We start from the raw sequence: 17,093 nt of genomic DNA, 5'->3' as shown, positions 1-17,093 counted from the left end.
GAGTAGTGAGTGCAGAGTAGTGAGTGGTGAGTGCAGAGTGGTGAGTGGTGAGTGCAGAGTGGTGAGTGGTGAGTGCATAGTGGTGAGTGGTGAGTGCAGAGTGGTGAGTGCAGAGTGGTGAGTGCAGAGTAGTGAGTGCAGAGTAGTGAGTGCAGAGTAGTGAGTGCAGAGTGGTGAGTGCAGAGTGGTGAGTGCAGAGTGGTGAGTAGTGAGTGCAGAGTAGTGAGTGCAGAGTGCAGAGCAGTGAGTGCTGAGTAGTGAGTAGTGAGTGCAGAGTAGTGAGTGCAGAGTAGTGAGTGCAGAGTAGGGAGTGCAGAGTAGGTAGTGAGTGCAGAGTAGTGAGTGCAGAGTAGTGAGTAGTGAGTGCAGAGTAGTGAGTGCAAAGTAGTGAGTGCAGAGTAGTGAGTGCAGAGTAGTGAGTGCAGAGTAGTGAGTGCAGAGTAGTGAGTAGTGAGTGCAGAGTAGTAAGTAGTGAGTGCAGAGTAGTGAGTAGTGAGTGCAGAGTAGTGAGTAGTGAGTGCAGAGTAGTAAGTAGTAAGTAGTGAGTGCAGAGTAGTGAGTGCAGAGTAGTGAGTGCAGAGTAGTGAGTAGTGAGTGCAGAGTAGTAAGTAGTGAGTGCAGAGTAGTGAGTAGTGAGTAGTGAGGAGTAGTGAGTAGTGAGTGCAGAGTAGTAAGTAGTAAGTAGTGAGTGCAGAGTAGTGAGTGCAGAGTAGTGAGTGCAGAGTAGTGAGTAGTGAGTGCAGAGTAGTGAGTAGTGAGTGCAGAGTAGTAAGTAGTGAGTGCAGAGTAGTGAGTGCAGAGTAGTGAGTAGTGAGTGCAGAGTAGTGAGTAGTGAGTGCAGAGTAGTGAGTAGTGAGTGCAGAGTAGTAAGTAGTGAGTTCAGAGTAGTGAGTGCAGAGTAGTGAGTGCAGAGTAGTGAGTGCAGAGCAGCGAGTGCAGAGTAGTGAGTAGTGAGTGCAGAGCAGTGAGTGCAGAGCAGTGAGTGTAGAGCAGTGAGTGCAGAGTAGTGAGTGCAGAGTAGTGAGTGCAGAGTAGTGAGTGCAGAGTAGTGAGTGCAGAGTAGTGAGTGCAGAGCAGTGAGTGCAGAGTAGTGAGTAGTGAGTGCAGAGTAGTGAGTGCAGAGTAGTGAGTGCAGAGCAATGAGTGCAGAGTAGTGAGTAGTGAGTGCAGAGTAGTGAGTGCAGAGCAGTGAGTGCAGAGTATTGAGTAGTGAGTGCAGAGCAGTGAGTGCAGAGCAGTGAGTGCAGAGCAGTGAGTGCAGAGCAGTGAGTGCAGAGTAGTGAGTGCAGAGCAGTGAGTGCAGAGTAGTGAGTAGTCAGTGCAGAGCAGTGAGTGCTGAGCAGTGAGTGCAGAGCAATGAGTGCAGAGCAGTGAGTGCAGAGTAGTGAGTGCAGAGTAGTGAGTAGTGAGTGCAGAGTAGTGAGTAGTGAGTGCAGAGCAGTGAGTGCAGAGCAGTGAGTGCAGAGCAGTGAGTGCAGAGTAGTGAGTGCAGAGTAGTGAGTGCAGAGCAGTGAGTGCAGAGTAGTGAGTAGTGAGTGCAGAGTAGTGAGTGGAGAGTAGTGAGTGCAGAGTAGTGAGTGCAGAGTAGTGAGTAGTGAGTGCAGAGCAGTGAGTGAGGAGCAGTGAGTGAGGAGCAGTGAGTGCAGAGCAGTGAGTGCAGAGCAGTGAGTGCAGAGTAGTGAGTGCAGAGTAGTGAGTGCAGAGTAGTGAGTGCAGAGTAGTGAGTGCAGAGCAGTGGGTGCAGAGTAGTGAGTAGTGAGTGCAGAGCAGTGAGTGCAGAGCAGTGAGTGCAGAGCAGTGAGTGCAGAGTAGTGAGTGCAGAGCAGTGAGTGCAGAGCAGTGAGTAGTGAGTGCAGAGTAGTGAGTGCAGAGTAGTGAGTGCAGAGCAGTGAGTGCAGAGTAGTGAGTGCAGAGCAGTGCGTGCAGAGTAGTGAGTAGTGAGTGCAGAGTAGTGAGTGCAGAGTAGTGAGTGCAGAGTAGTGAGTGGTGAGCAGTGAGTAGTGAGTGCAGAGCAGTGAGTAGTGAGTGCAGAGTAGTGAGTACAGAGTAGTGAGTGCAGAGTAGTGAGTGCAGACTAGTGAGTGCAGAGTAGTGAGTGCAGAGCAGTGAGTGCAGAGCAGTGAGTAGTGAGTGCAGAGTAGTGAGTGCAGAGTAGTGAGTGCAGAGCAGTGAGTAGTGAGTAGTGAGTGCAGAGTAGTGAGTGCAGAGTAGTGAGTGCAGAGTAGTGAGTGCAGAGTGGTGAGTGCAGAGTAGTGAGTGCAGAGTAGTGAGTGGTGAGTGCAGAGTAGTAAGTAGTGAGTGCAGAGTAGTGAGTAGTGAGTGCAGAGTAGTGAGTAGTGAGTAGTGAGTGCAGAGTAGTGAGTAGTGAGTGCAGAGTAGTAAGTAGTAAGTAGTGAGTGCAGAGTAGTGAGTGCAGAGTAGTGAGTGCAGAGTAGTGAGTAGTGAGTGCAGAGTAGTGAGTAGTGAGTGCAGAGTAGTAAGTAGTGAGTGCAGAGTAGTGAGTGCAGAGTAGTGAGTAGTGAGTGCAGAGTAGTGAGTAGTGAGTGCAGAGTAGTGAGTAGTGAGTGCAGAGTAGTAAGTAGTGAGTTCAGAGTAGTGAGTGCAGAGTAGTGAGTGCAGAGTAGTGAGTGCAGAGCAGCGAGTGCAGAGTAGTGAGTAGTGAGTGCAGAGCAGTGAGTGCAGAGCAGTGAGTGTAGAGCAGTGAGTGCAGAGTAGTGAGTGCAGAGTAGTGAGTGCAGAGTAGTGAGTGCAGAGTAGTGAGTGCAGAGTAGTGAGTGCAGAGCAGTGAGTGCAGAGTAGTGAGTAGTGAGTGCAGAGTAGTGAGTGCAGAGTAGTGAGTGCAGAGCAATGAGTGCAGAGTAGTGAGTAGTGAGTGCAGAGTAGTGAGTGCAGAGCAGTGAGTGCAGAGTATTGAGTAGTGAGTGCAGAGCAGTGAGTGCAGAGCAGTGAGTGCAGAGCAGTGAGTGCAGAGCAGTGAGTGCAGAGTAGTGAGTGCAGAGCAGTGAGTGCAGAGTAGTGAGTAGTCAGTGCAGAGCAGTGAGTGCTGAGCAGTGAGTGCAGAGCAATGAGTGCAGAGCAGTGAGTGCAGAGTAGTGAGTGCAGAGTAGTGAGTAGTGAGTGCAGAGTAGTGAGTAGTGAGTGCAGAGCAGTGAGTGCAGAGCAGTGAGTGCAGAGCAGTGAGTGCAGAGTAGTGAGTGCAGAGTAGTGAGTGCAGAGCAGTGAGTGCAGAGTAGTGAGTAGTGAGTGCAGAGTAGTGAGTGGAGAGTAGTGAGTGCAGAGTAGTGAGTGCAGAGTAGTGAGTGCAGAGTAGTGAGTAGTGAGTGCAGAGCAGTGAGTGAGGAGCAGTGAGTGAGGAGCAGTGAGTGCAGAGCAGTGAGTGCAGAGCAGTGAGTGCAGAGTAGTGAGTGCAGAGTAGTGAGTGCAGAGTAGTGAGTGCAGAGTAGTGAGTGCAGAGCAGTGGGTGCAGAGTAGTGAGTAGTGAGTGCAGAGCAGTGAGTGCAGAGCAGTGAGTGCAGAGCAGTGAGTGCAGAGTAGTGAGTGCAGAGCAGTGAGTGCAGAGCAGTGAGTAGTGAGTGCAGAGTAGTGAGTGCAGAGTAGTGAGTGCAGAGCAGTGAGTGCAGAGTAGTGAGTGCAGAGCAGTGCGTGCAGAGTAGTGAGTAGTGAGTGCAGAGTAGTGAGTGCAGAGTAGTGAGTGCAGAGTAGTGAGTGGTGAGCAGTGAGTAGTGAGTGCAGAGCAGTGAGTAGTGAGTGCAGAGTAGTGAGTACAGAGTAGTGAGTGCAGAGTAGTGAGTGCAGACTAGTGAGTGCAGAGTAGTGAGTGCAGAGCAGTGAGTGCAGAGCAGTGAGTAGTGAGTGCAGAGTAGTGAGTGCAGAGTAGTGAGTGCAGAGCAGTGAGTAGTGAGTAGTGAGTGCAGAGTAGTGAGTGCAGAGTAGTGAGTGCAGAGTAGTGAGTGCAGAGTGGTGAGTGCAGAGTAGTGAGTGCAGAGTAGTGAGTGGTGAGTGCAGAGTAGTGAGTAGTGAGTGCAGAGTAGTGAGTGTAGAGCGGTGAGTGCAGAGCGGTGAGTGCAGAGCAGTGAGTGCAGAGCAGTGAGTGCAGAGCAGTGAGTGCAGAGTGGTGAGTGCAGAGTGGTGAGTGCAGAGTAGTGAGTGCAGAGTAGTGAGTGCAGAGTAGTGAGTGCAGAGTGGTGAGTGCATAGTGGTGAGTGCAGAGTGGTGAGTGCAGAGTGGTGAGTGCAGAGTGGTGAGTGGTGAGTAGTGAGTGCAGAGTAGTGAGTAGTGAGTGCAGAGTAGTGAGTAGTGAGTGCAGAGTAGTGAGTGCAGAGTAGTGAGTGCAGAGTAGTGAGTGCAGAGTAGTGAGTAGTGAGTGCAGAGTAGTGAGTGCAGAGTAGTGAGTGCAGAGTAGTGAGTGCAGAGTAGTGAGTGGTGAGTGCAGAGTAGTGAGTGCAGAGTAGTGAGTGCAGAGTAGTGAGTGCAGAGTAGTGAGTAGTGAGTGCAGAGTAGTGAGTGCAGAGTAGTGAGTGCAGAGTAGTGAGTAGTGAGTGCAGAGTAGTGAGTGCAGAGTAGTGAGTGCAGAGTAGTGAGTGCAGAGTAGTGAGTGCAGAGTAGTGAGTGGTGAGTGCAGAGTAGTGAGTGCAGAGTAGTGAGTGCAGAGTAGTGAGTGCAGAGTAGTGAGTAGTGAGTGCAGAGTAGTGAGTAGTGAGTGCAGAGTAGTGAGTAGTGAGTAGTGAGTGCAGAGTAGTGAGTAGTGAGTGCAGAGTAGTGAGTGGTGAGTGCAGAGTGGTGAGTGGTGAGTGCAGAGTGGTGAGTGCAGAGTGGTGAGTGGTGAGTGGTGAGTGCAGAGTGGTGAGTGGTGAGTGCATAATGGTGAGTGGTGAGTGCAGAGTGGTGAGTGCAGAGTGGTGAGTGCAGAGTAGTGAGTGCAGAGTGGTGAGTAGTGAGTGCAGAGTAGTGAGTGCAGAGTGCAGAGTAGTGAGTGCTGAGTAGTGAGTAGTGAGTGCAGAGTAGTGAGTGCAGAGTAGTGAGTGCAGAGTAGTGAGTGCAGAGTTGGTAGTGAGTGCAGAGTAGTGAGTGCAGAGTAGTGAGTGCAGAGTAGTGAGTAGTGAGTGCAAAGTAGTGAGTGCAGAGTAGTGAGTGCAGAGTAGTGAGTGCAGAGTAGTGAGTGCAGAGTAGTAAGTAGTGAGTGCAGAGTAGTGAGTAGTGAGTGCAGAGTAGTGAGTAGTGAGTGCAGAGTAGTAAGCAGTAAGTAGTGAGTGCAGAGTAGTGAGTGCAGAGTAGTGAGTGCAGAGTAGTGAGTAGTGAGTGCAGAGTAGTGAGTAGTGAGTGCAGAGTAGTAAGTAGTGAGTGCAGAGTAGTGAGTGCAGAGTAGTGAGTAGTGAGTGCAGAGTAGTGAGTAGTGAGTGCAGAGTAGTGAATAGTGAGTGCAGAGTAGTAAGTAGTGAGTTCAGAGTAGTGAGTGCAGAGTAGTGAGTGCAGAGTAGTGAGTGCAGAGTAGTGAGTAGTGAGTGCAGAGTGGTGAGTGCCGAGTGGTGTGTGCCGAGTGGTGAGTGCCGAATGGTGAGTGCGCAGAGTAGTGAGTGCGCAGAGTAGTGAGTGCGCAGAGTAGTGAGTGCGCAGAGTAGTGAGTGCACAGAGTAGTGAGTGCGCAGAGTAGTGAGTGCGCAGAGTAGTGAGTGCGCAGAGTGAAGTGTGTGTAGGGTGAGCAGTGTGTGTGTGTAGGGTGAGCAGTGTGTGTGTGTACAGTGTGTGTGTGTAGGGTGAGCAGTGTGTGTGTGTAGGGTGAGCAGTGTGTGTGTGTAGGGTGAGCAGTCTGTGAGCGTGCAGGGTTAACAGTCTGTGAGCGTGCAGGGTGAGCAGTCTGTGAGCGTGCAGGGTGAGCAGTCTGTGAGCGTGCAGGGTGAGCAGTGTGTGAGCGTGCAGGGTGAGCAGTGTGTGAGCGTGCAGGCTGAGCAGTGTGTGAGCGTGCAGGGTGAGCAGTGTGTGAGCGTGCAGGGTGAACAGTGTGTGAGCGTGCAGGGTGAACAGTGTGTGAGCGTGCAGGGTGAACAGTATCTGAGTGTGCAAGTTGAACAGTTTGTGAGTGTGCTGGGTGAACAATTCCAATCCAAACCACATAATTCCATTACACACCACATGCATACACTCCATAACCCAACCTGCAGCTCGACGCCTTTGTAAATAGCACCACGGTGGCTTGCATGGGCTTACTCCGCGCCCTACGTAAGATCTTAGCGCTCCTTCCCATAGAGGCTAGGGCAGAGGTAGTGCGCAGTTCTATCCTTAGTCGATTAGATTACTGCAATGCACTACTTCTGGGAGCCCCCAAAACTTTGATTCTAAAGCTGCAGAGGATCCAAAACATGGCGGCCAAATTGGCTCTATCCCGTCCTCGCTCCGCCTCTTCTTCCGGCGCACTGGCTGATCTTCATTGGCTACCCGTCCAACAGAGAATTTCCTTCAAGGCTTTATGCCTTGTTTTTAAGGCTCTGCATGGACAGGGACCGATACCGCTCCAAAATCTTTTCTCCTGGTACCATGCTGCCAGACTTCTGAGATCCTCCTCCGCGTTTCTAGTGACGGTCCCCAGGATCAATAGAGTGAGGATGGGTGGCCGTGCTTTTAGCTTCACGGCCACTACTCTTTGGAACACCCTCCCGCTGACGCTGAGAAGTAGACAAGATCTCACTTCCTTTAAAAAGGATCTCAAGACCTTTCTGTTCCCCAGAGTAATGTAATTGTAGTCTATCTGTAGGAATGATGTGGTCTCAGCGCCAGGATACCCTTTGGGTGGCAGACGCGCTTAATAAGCAAATAAATACATAAATACATAAAACACATGGCTAAAAGACATTGCCATTTACAATGCCATTAGCTCTAACTCAAATAAATCCGAGACCTATTGCATTTCCAATGCTTGTGTTTGTATTGGGGAGGATCAGGATAGTTTGCAAAAGATTGAAGATGTATATCTCCAACTTTTAAGAGTCTGATGGCAGAGACACTGCTTAGCGAAAGGCGACAGCCAGGTGAAAACTAGATTCCTCCATAGACATCATTTAAGGGTGGTAAGGGGTCTATGATGTGACCCCTAGCTTGTCCCTTAAGACCTCTGGCACTGCCTTTGTGACCATTGGCCTCAGAAGTGGAAAAATCAGTCCATGACCACAAGGATGATTTGCCCTTAGGGACATAGGAGTGCCAAACTGCATGTTTCCTATCTCTTTTACTATACTAAAATGAAGAATAGCAATACAAGATGGAGCACTGGGAGCTGGAACGGGACCTTCACCAGAAGATGATGTAGGTAAGAAATGCCTTCAATTTATATTGTGTGTTCATATGCGGGTGGGAGTGTGTTTGTGTGAGAGAGTGCATGTATGTGCGAAGAGTGTGTCTGTATGTGTGAGCCTGTGGGTGTGGGTGTGCAATTGAAAGTGAGTGAGAGTGAATGACAGATGTTGAGTGAGATTGAGTGAAACTGAACTTCAGTAAGTATGAGTGGGTCAGCCTGAGTGAGAATGAGTGAGAGTAAGAGTAACTGCAAGTGAGTGAGAGAATAAAAGTGATGGAGTAAAAATGAGTTTGCAAAGTGTTGGAGTGTGAGGGAGTATGAGTGGGAATGAGTGTGTCAGAGTGACTGAGAATATGTGAGAATGTTTAAGTGCAAGTGAGTGTGAGTGAGCAAGAGCATATGAGTAAATGTGGGAATGAGTCAGAGAGAGTGAGAATAAGTGAGACTGAGTAAAACCAAGAGCAAGAGTAAATGCAAATGAGTGTAAGTGTATATCACTGAGTAAGACTGAGAGTGAGTGTGAACGAGTGAGGATGAGTCAGTGAGAATAGAGTATGTGTAATAGAATGAATGAGTGTGAGTGAGTGAGTGAGTGATTGTATATAAACGAGCATGTATGTGATGGTATGCTTGCCAGCCTGCCATTGGCCCTGACATACTGAAGGTAATTATTGATTTATAGAGGCACCTCTAACAAAATGCTGGCACACTAGACCTTAGCATAATGAGCAGCTGTGAGAAATTAATGACACTGGCATCCTAGTGGTAATACTTGGCATATGGATCTCTGCTGGCAAAATGCTGGTGCTGGCATGCTGGTGAATGTTTTCGGCATAGGTGCATCTGTGGGAAAACACTGGTGTTGGCACCCTGAAAGTAATTCTTAGCACATGGGAGGTCAACCATGGCGTATGGGAGGGTGTAGCCATGACAAAATTCAAGCCCCGACATACTATAGGTAATTGATACTTATGGTAACATTCTGTCACTGGCATATTGTATGTCATTTTTGCTATAAGAGGGCACCCATTGCAAAAATGACATAGAAGGCAAACAGAAAAAATGTCAAAATACTGGCACAATGGAATTATTTTTTGACATATAGGAACTCCTGTGCACATTTTGAAAAAAATGGGGGCAACTCCTTGTGATTGTCAGGATTCATTGGCTTGACACACCATGAAAGCACCTGAATATTTAATATGTGCCCTGTCAAAGCCTATGGTTCCTTAGCAAATTATTTGAAAGTTGTGTTTATAATGCTGTATTTGACCCCACTTTAAAAAGAAATTATCAGGGTCGGGGGAGAACTTCTGAGAACCATCCCTGGAAGAATTCAGGCTCATTCAGTGCTATTGAGGGCACGTATTACCCCAACCACTTTCAGAGATCATCAGCTGCTGCTACTGCAAGAACAGATGGTAAACAATGTAATGATGTGCACTGTTTACATTCTGCAGCTTGTGCTAGGACCTAGACATTACTGTAAATACATTTAGCACTGCATTGTGCACTATTCTGTTTAAATAGAAAATGAATAAAATCCAAATATATTTGTAAATAAATTGTTGACCTGTTTCGTTATTGCAAATAAAAATAATGTGCGTGAATAAAATCTTTTGCTCTGTGTCTTTTAATTGATCATAAATCAAAGTGTAATAACAATAAGGAATAATATGAGCCAATAACATAGTTCATATTCAATATCTGACCTACATTGAATCATAAATGTGGACATAACTGCTATTGTTTTATTAAATCTCTTTTTTAATTTTCCCTTTGATTTATCAATACATTTCTCATTGCAGTATACACTAGGGGAATTATTAAATCATAACAGTTTGTGGCATAAACAATTTAGGTTCCCGGTGCCGATCTCTGCTTTGTGGCACTGGGATTAGCAATTGAAACCTAAATTCATTATACCACAAACTGCCATGATTTAATATTTCCCATAGTGTATCCTCATCAAGTGAACAAATAATCTGCCGTAAAATATAGAGAGAAATGTGTCATGTTCCCCTGGCACATCATGTTAGCACACTGACATGGGTGGTATCTACAATAGACATTTGCCTGTGTTGCATTGTTTTATTAATCATGCAATTGCTATTGAACTTCTCTGAAATCAATTATCTTGCTGTCATCAAGGTTATGTGACATCACTTCCTAGAAAGATTTGTGGACAAAGGTCATATGATGTCACTCCCTGTGATGTCAAAAGGTGTGTGAAGTCACTGGCATTTTGGTGAATCAACATCCATGGTTCTACCCTGACCTTGGAATACAATGTTGATTGGTTTTGCTGCAGATTTACCAAGAGTCAAAGCTCACAGTAATTCTAGTGGTGGTGGACCATTTAACTAAGATGAGTTATTTATCAGCTCTTCCTGGTACACCCACATCTAAACAGATGGCACAGATGTATTCACAATATTTTATGCAAGTACATGGTGTTACACAGGGTCTAGTTACTGATAAAGGATCTCAGTTTGTTTTTGAAAATGTGGGTCCGCTCTATGTAAAGAACTAGGAATGGAAATTTGTCTGTCCACTAGCTACCATCCTGAGATGGATAACCTAAAGATGTTGCAGCCTACTTTTGTGGTCTAGTTTGTGTTTAAACAGATTGAAAATCCAATTACTATCAATCAATCAATCAGGGAATTGTAAGCGTGCTAGTCACCTGTGAGGTCTCAAGGCGCTGAGGGGGGTTCCGCAGATCAGTTTAGCTGAAGAGCCAGGTCTTGAGGGCCTTCCTGAAGGTGTTCAGGGAGGGGGCGCGTCTGATGTCTGCCTGTAGCTCATTCCAGGTCTTGGCTGCAATGTGAGAGAAGGATCTTCCACCTGCTCTGGCTCTGTGGATGCGCGGGGTTTTGGTCAGTGCGAGGTTGGAAGATCAGAGGTTTCTTTTGGGTATGTGGAAGTTGATTCTGTCGTTGAGGTATTTGGGTACGTTGTTGTGTAGGCATTTGTAGTCATGAGTGAGGATTTTGAAAGTGACTCTTTTCTCCACGGGGAGCCAGTGGAGACTTCGTAGGTGTTGACTGATGTGTTCGTGTCGGGGGATGCCAAAGACGAGTCTGGCGTTGGTGTTCTGTATTGTCTGGAGTTTGCGGAGTAGGGACTTGTTGATGCCAGCGTAGAGTGCGTTTCCATAGTCCAGTCTGCTGGTGATGAGTGCGTGGGTGACTGTCATCCTTGACTCAGGGGGTATCCACTTGAAGGTCTTGCGGAGGATGCGGAGGGTGTTGAAGCAGCTGGAGGTGATGGCGTTGACCTGTCAGTTCATGGTGAGTGATGAGCCGAGTACGATGCCGAGGTTCTTGGCATGGTCTGAGGGGGCAGGTGGGCTTCCGAGGGCGGTCGGCCACCAGGTGCTGTCCCATGCAGAAGGGGTGGTACCAAGGACGAGGACTTCTGTCTTCTCGGCGTTGAGCTTCAGGCAACTGTTGGTCATCCAGACTGCGACGTCTTGCATTTCTTTCTAGAAGTTGTGTTTGGCTGTGGGGGGGTCTTTGGTGAGGGAGAAGATGAGCTGGGTGCCGTCGGCGTAGGATACGATGTTGAGGCCGTGTTGTCGGATAATGGCTGCAAGGGGGGCCATGTAGATGTTGAAGAGGGAGGGGCTCAGGGATGAACCCTGTGGGACTCCGCAGGTGATTTTCGTGGGGTCGGAGAGGAAGGGTGGGAGTTTGATCCTTTGGCTTCTTCCAGTGAGGAATGTTCAGATCCAGTCCAGGACTGTTCCTTGTATGTCTGCGTCATGTAGTCTGGCGATTAGTGTGCTGTCGGACACGGTGTAGAAGGCCGCTGATAGGTCGAGTAGGATGAGGGCTGCGGAGTGGCCTTGGTCCAGGAGGGTGCGGATGTCGTCTGTGGTGGCGAGTAGGGCTGTCTCTGTGCTGTGGTTGCTTCGGAATCCAGACTGGGGCTGGTCGAGGACGGCGCTCTCTTCAATGAATCTTGTCAGTTTCCTGTTGACTGTTTTCTCTGCAACTTTGGCTGCGAAGGGGAGGAGCGAGATGGGCCAATAGTTCTTGAGGTCGGTGGGGTCAGCTGTGGGCTTCTTGAGCAGAGGTCTGACTTCTGCGCGCTTCCAGTCGTCTAGGAAGGTGCCTGTTTTGAAGGTGGTGTTGATGGTGCTTTGTAGTTCGGGTGCGATGGCGACCGCGGCTCTGTGGTAGATGCGAGGGGGTCAGGGGTTGGTGGGGGCCCCCGAGTGGATGCTTTTCATGGTCGAGGCAGTGTCTTCGGCAGTGATTGGTGTCCAGTTGGAGATGGTGGGCTGGCTGGTGTTTCTGGGGGCTAGGGTGCTGTCTGTGGAACCTGGTGGATGGTCAATGAAGTTGTCGTAGAGGTTTTTGATCTTGAGGTGGAAATAGGTTCCAAGCTTGTTGCAGAGGGCTTGGGATGGGGTGATGTCTGTGGCTTCGCTGCGTGGGTTGGTGAATTCTTGAATGACACTGAAAAGTTCCTTGGAGTTGGTGGAATTGGCCAGGATTTTGTTGTGGATGAAGTTCCTCGTAGTGGCTCTGATCTGGTTGTGGTAGTCCGTCATGGCGTCCTTGTAGGTGGTGTGGTTTTCGGTTGTCATGCTGTTTCTCCAGTTCTTCTCTAGGCATCTGCAGGTGTGTCTGGCTTCTTGGAGAGCGGTGGCGAACCAGTCGGCTTTCCTTGGGCGTCGTCTGTCAGGGTTACGTAGCGGGCGAGCGCGTCTGCGCAGTCGGAGATCCAGGTGTGGAGTTCTCTGGCTGCGTCGTTTGCGTTGAGTGCCCAGGTGTGGTTGTCTCGGGTGAGGGTGGAGGTAAGTTGCTCGTCGGTAACCTTGCTCCAGTTCCTTTGTGGTGGATGTGGGGCTGGTTTGGGTGCCTTGGGTTTGTGGATGGCGAAGTGTACACAGTGGTGGTCGGTCCATGGCGGCTGCGTTGTGTGGCTGAATTGGATGCTGTTTCCTGCCGCGAAGATGGGGTCGAAGGTGTGTCCTGCTCTGTGGGTCGGTGTGCTGATGAGTTGTTTAAGTCCAATACTGGCGAGGTTGTCACGAAGGATAGTGGAGTTGGGGGTCGCTGAGGTTGTCGAGGTGGAAATTCGGGTCTCCAATGAGTATGTAGTTTTTTGAGGCGATGGCGTGGGGAGCGATGAAGCCGATGATGGTGGTGGCGAAGGGTGTTCGGGAGCCGGGGGGTCTGTAGATGAGGGTTCCTCAGAGTGGGGTGGGGCTTTCGGGTGGTCTGGATCTGGAAGTGCAGGTGTTCGGTGGAGGGGAAGGTTTCGCTGGAGGTGGTGAGGATGCTATTGTGGGCGATGGTGAGGCACCCTCCTGGGTGGTTTGGGCGGTCTTTCCTCTGGATCTTGTATCCGTCTGGGATGGCGGTGCTGATGTCGGGGGCGGAAAATGCGTTGGTCCAGGTCTCTGTGAAGAAGGTGATATTGGGCGAGAGAGAGTCTAGTAGGTTCCAGATTTCCATAGCGTGTTTGTGTACAGCGTACATTGAGGAGAATACATTTTAGGGTGTCACAGGTGCTGGCGTCGGCGGTGTTGGAGGCTGGGGTGGCAGTCAGGGTCTGGCGGCAGTGGAGACAGGAGAACTGGCAATGGGTCATGTTCGGCGAGGCCTTTTGGCATTCTCTAATTCTTCCAGGGTTGAGTGCGAGGAGGGTGGTGGTGTTGTAGCGATGGGTAGTGGGAGGTCCAGGGTTCCCGTCGGGTCATGGACGGGCGCAGATGGGCTTGCCTTTGGCATGCCGGCGGCACGATCTCGCAGCGGCTGTCATTAAGTAGGGTGGGTGGGAGGGAGGAGAGGCTGGGAGGCGGGAGCAGGGGAATTCCTCGGGGCAATTCCTGGGGGTAATTCCGGGGTGAGGGGCCGCAGGGTCAGAGCGGCGAAAGGCAAAAGAAACAGGCAGGCACGAGAAAATAAAAACAGTGGTGGGATTAAAGCAAGACACGGATGGGCACAATAACAGTGGCACAACAGGGAAATATTAAGAAAAAAACTGCTGAAAAAGGTTATGGTGGTTGCAGGCAGTCTGGTCCCAGTGGGAGCGGGCAGCGGGCGCAAGTGGTGGACAGCACCCTCGAACCTCTCAAGGAGGAGGTCGGGGTCTGGAGGCAAGAGATCGCACAGCAGAGCTGCGGGTAGAGAGTGGACCTAGACCTAGATGAGATTGAAATTGCCCCAGTGTATGTATCTTTGTTAAAACCCTGTTCTGTAAAAAATACATCATGCTTCACATTTTATGCCAGTTCATTTTGGTTCAAAAAAAGAATATGAGGTATATAAGATTTAGGGATTCAAGACTTACAAGAGGAAAGTTGCAATAGGCAACGGATTGGAAGGGGTTTGGTTGTGAGGAAAGATCATGTTGAACTTCTTTTAATCTTCATGGCCCACGTTTGTTGCAAGACTTTTCTGCAAGTCACCCTGACAAACCAGGAGTCTTGGTGCCACAACGGTGGCCTTTGATAGTTGTGGTGCTGTCAGGAAATAGGGCTGGAGATACTGCTTACTTTTTTAGTGTGCCTCAAGCACAGAAATAACTGCTTGTGTTCAGCAAAGGGAAGGCTGGCAGTGATCACAGTGCCGATGCTCTCTGAGCACTGTCTATGCATGCACAAAGCATGCACTGTGGGAGTATGCAGGCAATGTTTTATAATTCCTTGCAGGCCACAAACTCTTTAGTATTCTGGAGAGACAGCGGCTAGTTTGGATTATTTTATATAATTGCCCTCATGTTTCACAGCGATATTTGCTAGGGAATCATTATACAATGTTGCTGCTTACACGACCTCGCCAAAGAGATCTCGGATTTACCTTGCCAAGACTTACTGCTTCCTAAAGATTGTTGTTGCTGGGCACTGAAATCGGGAGAAGTGTTCTAAAAAGTTGCGCTGTTGATGAAAGTGAACTTTGAACTATTTTCTTGAACATTTAGCTGAACTCTTTATACTGTGGTTGTTGCTCTATACTAACAATCACCTTGTGTTAAACTTAGAAGGATTTTTGGATTGGATAATAAAGCATAAGTATATGTGTGTGTGTAATATGTAATAATATATATCTTTTCACTGAAAAAAACAAAGGTTACAGGGACATTATAGTTAGTCTCACGTTTCATTTGTACAAAATCAGAGAAATCCTACAGTTATACTTACCTGAGCTAACTATAACTTACTCCCCCGAAATGCAGTGCTATTGACCTCTCATATTATATCACTCATGACATGGTCAGTGACATCACTCATGACATTTCAAATGACATCACTGATGACATCATCCAGTGAGTGTGTTTCTAAGAATGTATGAGTATTAAACATATATACTAGGCTTACTACACAGTTTTAATTAGTATACCAGGTGTACTACTAATGAGTGATACCACTTTTAACATATAATATGTGGGGGCTGTTTGTATTCATGTGTGAATGGGTGTCTGAGTGGTTATATGGGTGTGTGAGTATGTATGTGAGTGGCTATATGGGTGTATAAGTGGGTTTGTGAGTAGCTGTGTGTGAGTGAGTGGCTGTGTGAGTGGATCTATTGGTGAGTGGCAGGTGTGGCAGTGGCTGTATGGGTGCGTGAGTGACTGTAAGGGTGAGCAAGGGGGTGTCTGAATTGCTGTATGAGTGAGAGACTGGGTGTGTAAGTGTGCTGTATGGGTGAGTGAGTGGCTCTATGAGTGGGAGTTTGGTTATGTGACGTGTCTGAGGGGTTGTATGGGTGAGTGAGCAGATGTGTGAGTGCTTGTATGGGTGTATGGATGGGTATGTAAATGCTTGTGTGGGTGTGTGAGTGAGTGGGTGATTGGTTGTATGGGTGAGTAAGTTGCTCTGTTGAGAGGCGGTATGGGTGAGTGTGTGTGTGTGTGAGAGGCTGTACAGTGAATAAAAGGATGAGTAGTAGCTTTATGGGTGAGAGTGTAACTGTGTGAGGGGCTATATGAGTGAATGACTAGTTGCATGGGTAGCTGTATGGGTGGTTGTAGGAGTGGCTGTATGAGTGAGTGAGTGGGTGTGTGTATGGCTCTATGGATGAGTACGTGAATGTTTGAGTACTGTATGGGTCTGTGAATGGGTATGTGACTGGTTGGCTGGATGTCTGAGTGGGCATATGAGAGTTATGGTGGTGTGACTGGGTGTGTCTGGTTCTGTGGATTATGTCATCAGTGATGTCATTTTTGATGTCATCAGTGCTGTCACTGACCATGTCATGAGTGATATATGCAAGGTTATAAGCAGTGCATTGCGGGGGAGTACGTTATAGTTAGCTCAGGTAACTATAACAGCGGAATTTCTCTGATTTTGTACGAGTGAAATGTGAGGCTACCTATGATGTCCCTGTAACCTTTGGTTTTTTTCAGTGATTTTCTAAGGTTTTTTAAATTCTATTTACTAAGTATAACGTCCTTGTAACCTTTGGTTTTTTAAGTGAATTACTAAGTTTTTAAATCTATTTCCTAACGATAATGTCCCTGTAACCTTTAGTTTTTTTAAGTGAATTTCTATGGTTTTTTAACTAGTTATCGTGTTTGCTCAGTGGTGGAGAAAGGGGGCGGGGCCTCTGACCAGCTCTCAGCAAACCAGCTGTGTGGGACCTACTGGAGGTCACAGGAGGGGTTCTTGGCCACCAAAGAACCTCAGCATCCAAGGGGACTTCATCCCGCAAACAGTTGTGCACCAGGAGGCACCAGGAGGCACCAGGAGGCACGTTTGCAGAGTGGTGGAGAAAGGGGTCGTAGTCTTTGACAACCTCTCAGCAATCCCGCTGTTTGAGACTTACTGAAGGTAATAGAAGAACTTGTTGGCCTCTAAGGACCCTAGCATACAAGAGGACTTCATCCCCCAACCAGTAGTGCATCAGGAGGCGCATTTGCAGAGTGGTGGAGAAAGGGGGCGGAGTCTCCAATGACCTCTCAGCAATTCCGCTGGTGGGATTTACTGGAGGTAACAGGAGGGGTAGTTGGCCCCAAGGACCCTCAAGAGCCAAGGGGACTTCATCCCCCAACTAGTAGTGTGCCAGGATGTGCATTGGCAGAGGGATGGAGATAGGGGGTGGGGACTCCGACGACTTGCAGGCTTTTTTTTTCTTCTATTAGGAGAGCCCTTCCCTGGGCCGATACTGGCCACAGAGACCTCATCCCCCCAGCCCAGGCCTTTTTGAAATGGAGGAGGGGGCCACGTGGGTCCTTCCTAGGCCAATCTAGGCCCCGAGGACCCCATACCCTGGGCCTGGCTTTTTTTTTATTGCTATTTTTGTATTTAGGGGATGGGGCTGCGTGGCCTCCCTCCCTGGGCCAATTTCAGCCCAACGGACCCCATTCTCGGGGTCACAGCCTGCATGTAATAGGGGAATCAGGCCGTGCAACCCCCTCCCTAGACAGATTTCAGCTCCGGGGACTCCATCCCCCGGGCCTGGCCTTTAAAAAAAATTACTTTTAAAGGAGGGGACAGCATAGCTCCCCTCCCTGGGATGATTTCAGCCATGGGGACCCCATCTTCCAGGGTCCGGTCATGTCTGCTAGGTGCCCACTGGGACCATGGGGTTTCCTGAAGGCCCCCACTGTCCTCGCCGGCTCCCCACCTCCTGCGGGAACCGGCACTGCATTTAAACATAGGGAGATGCAACACATGCAGCTCTCTCTGTCTAAAAGCTTTTCTGCTCTGCTTCCAGCAAGCAAGAGCATTTTTGCTCTCACTTGCTGATAACGGAGTGTTTGCCATGGCTTCTGCTTCCGCCAAGCCACATCAAACAGCTATATCACAGGGCTGGACACCCCAGGACATAGCAGGAGGCGGCCCTGG

The sequence above is a fragment of the Lissotriton helveticus genome, chromosome 6 (assembly GCF_964261635.1).
Source record: "Lissotriton helveticus chromosome 6, aLisHel1.1, whole genome shotgun sequence".
In the NCBI taxonomy this organism is placed as follows: domain Eukaryota; kingdom Metazoa; phylum Chordata; class Amphibia; order Caudata; family Salamandridae; genus Lissotriton; species Lissotriton helveticus.
Note: the sequence above shows the minus strand (reverse complement) of the source record.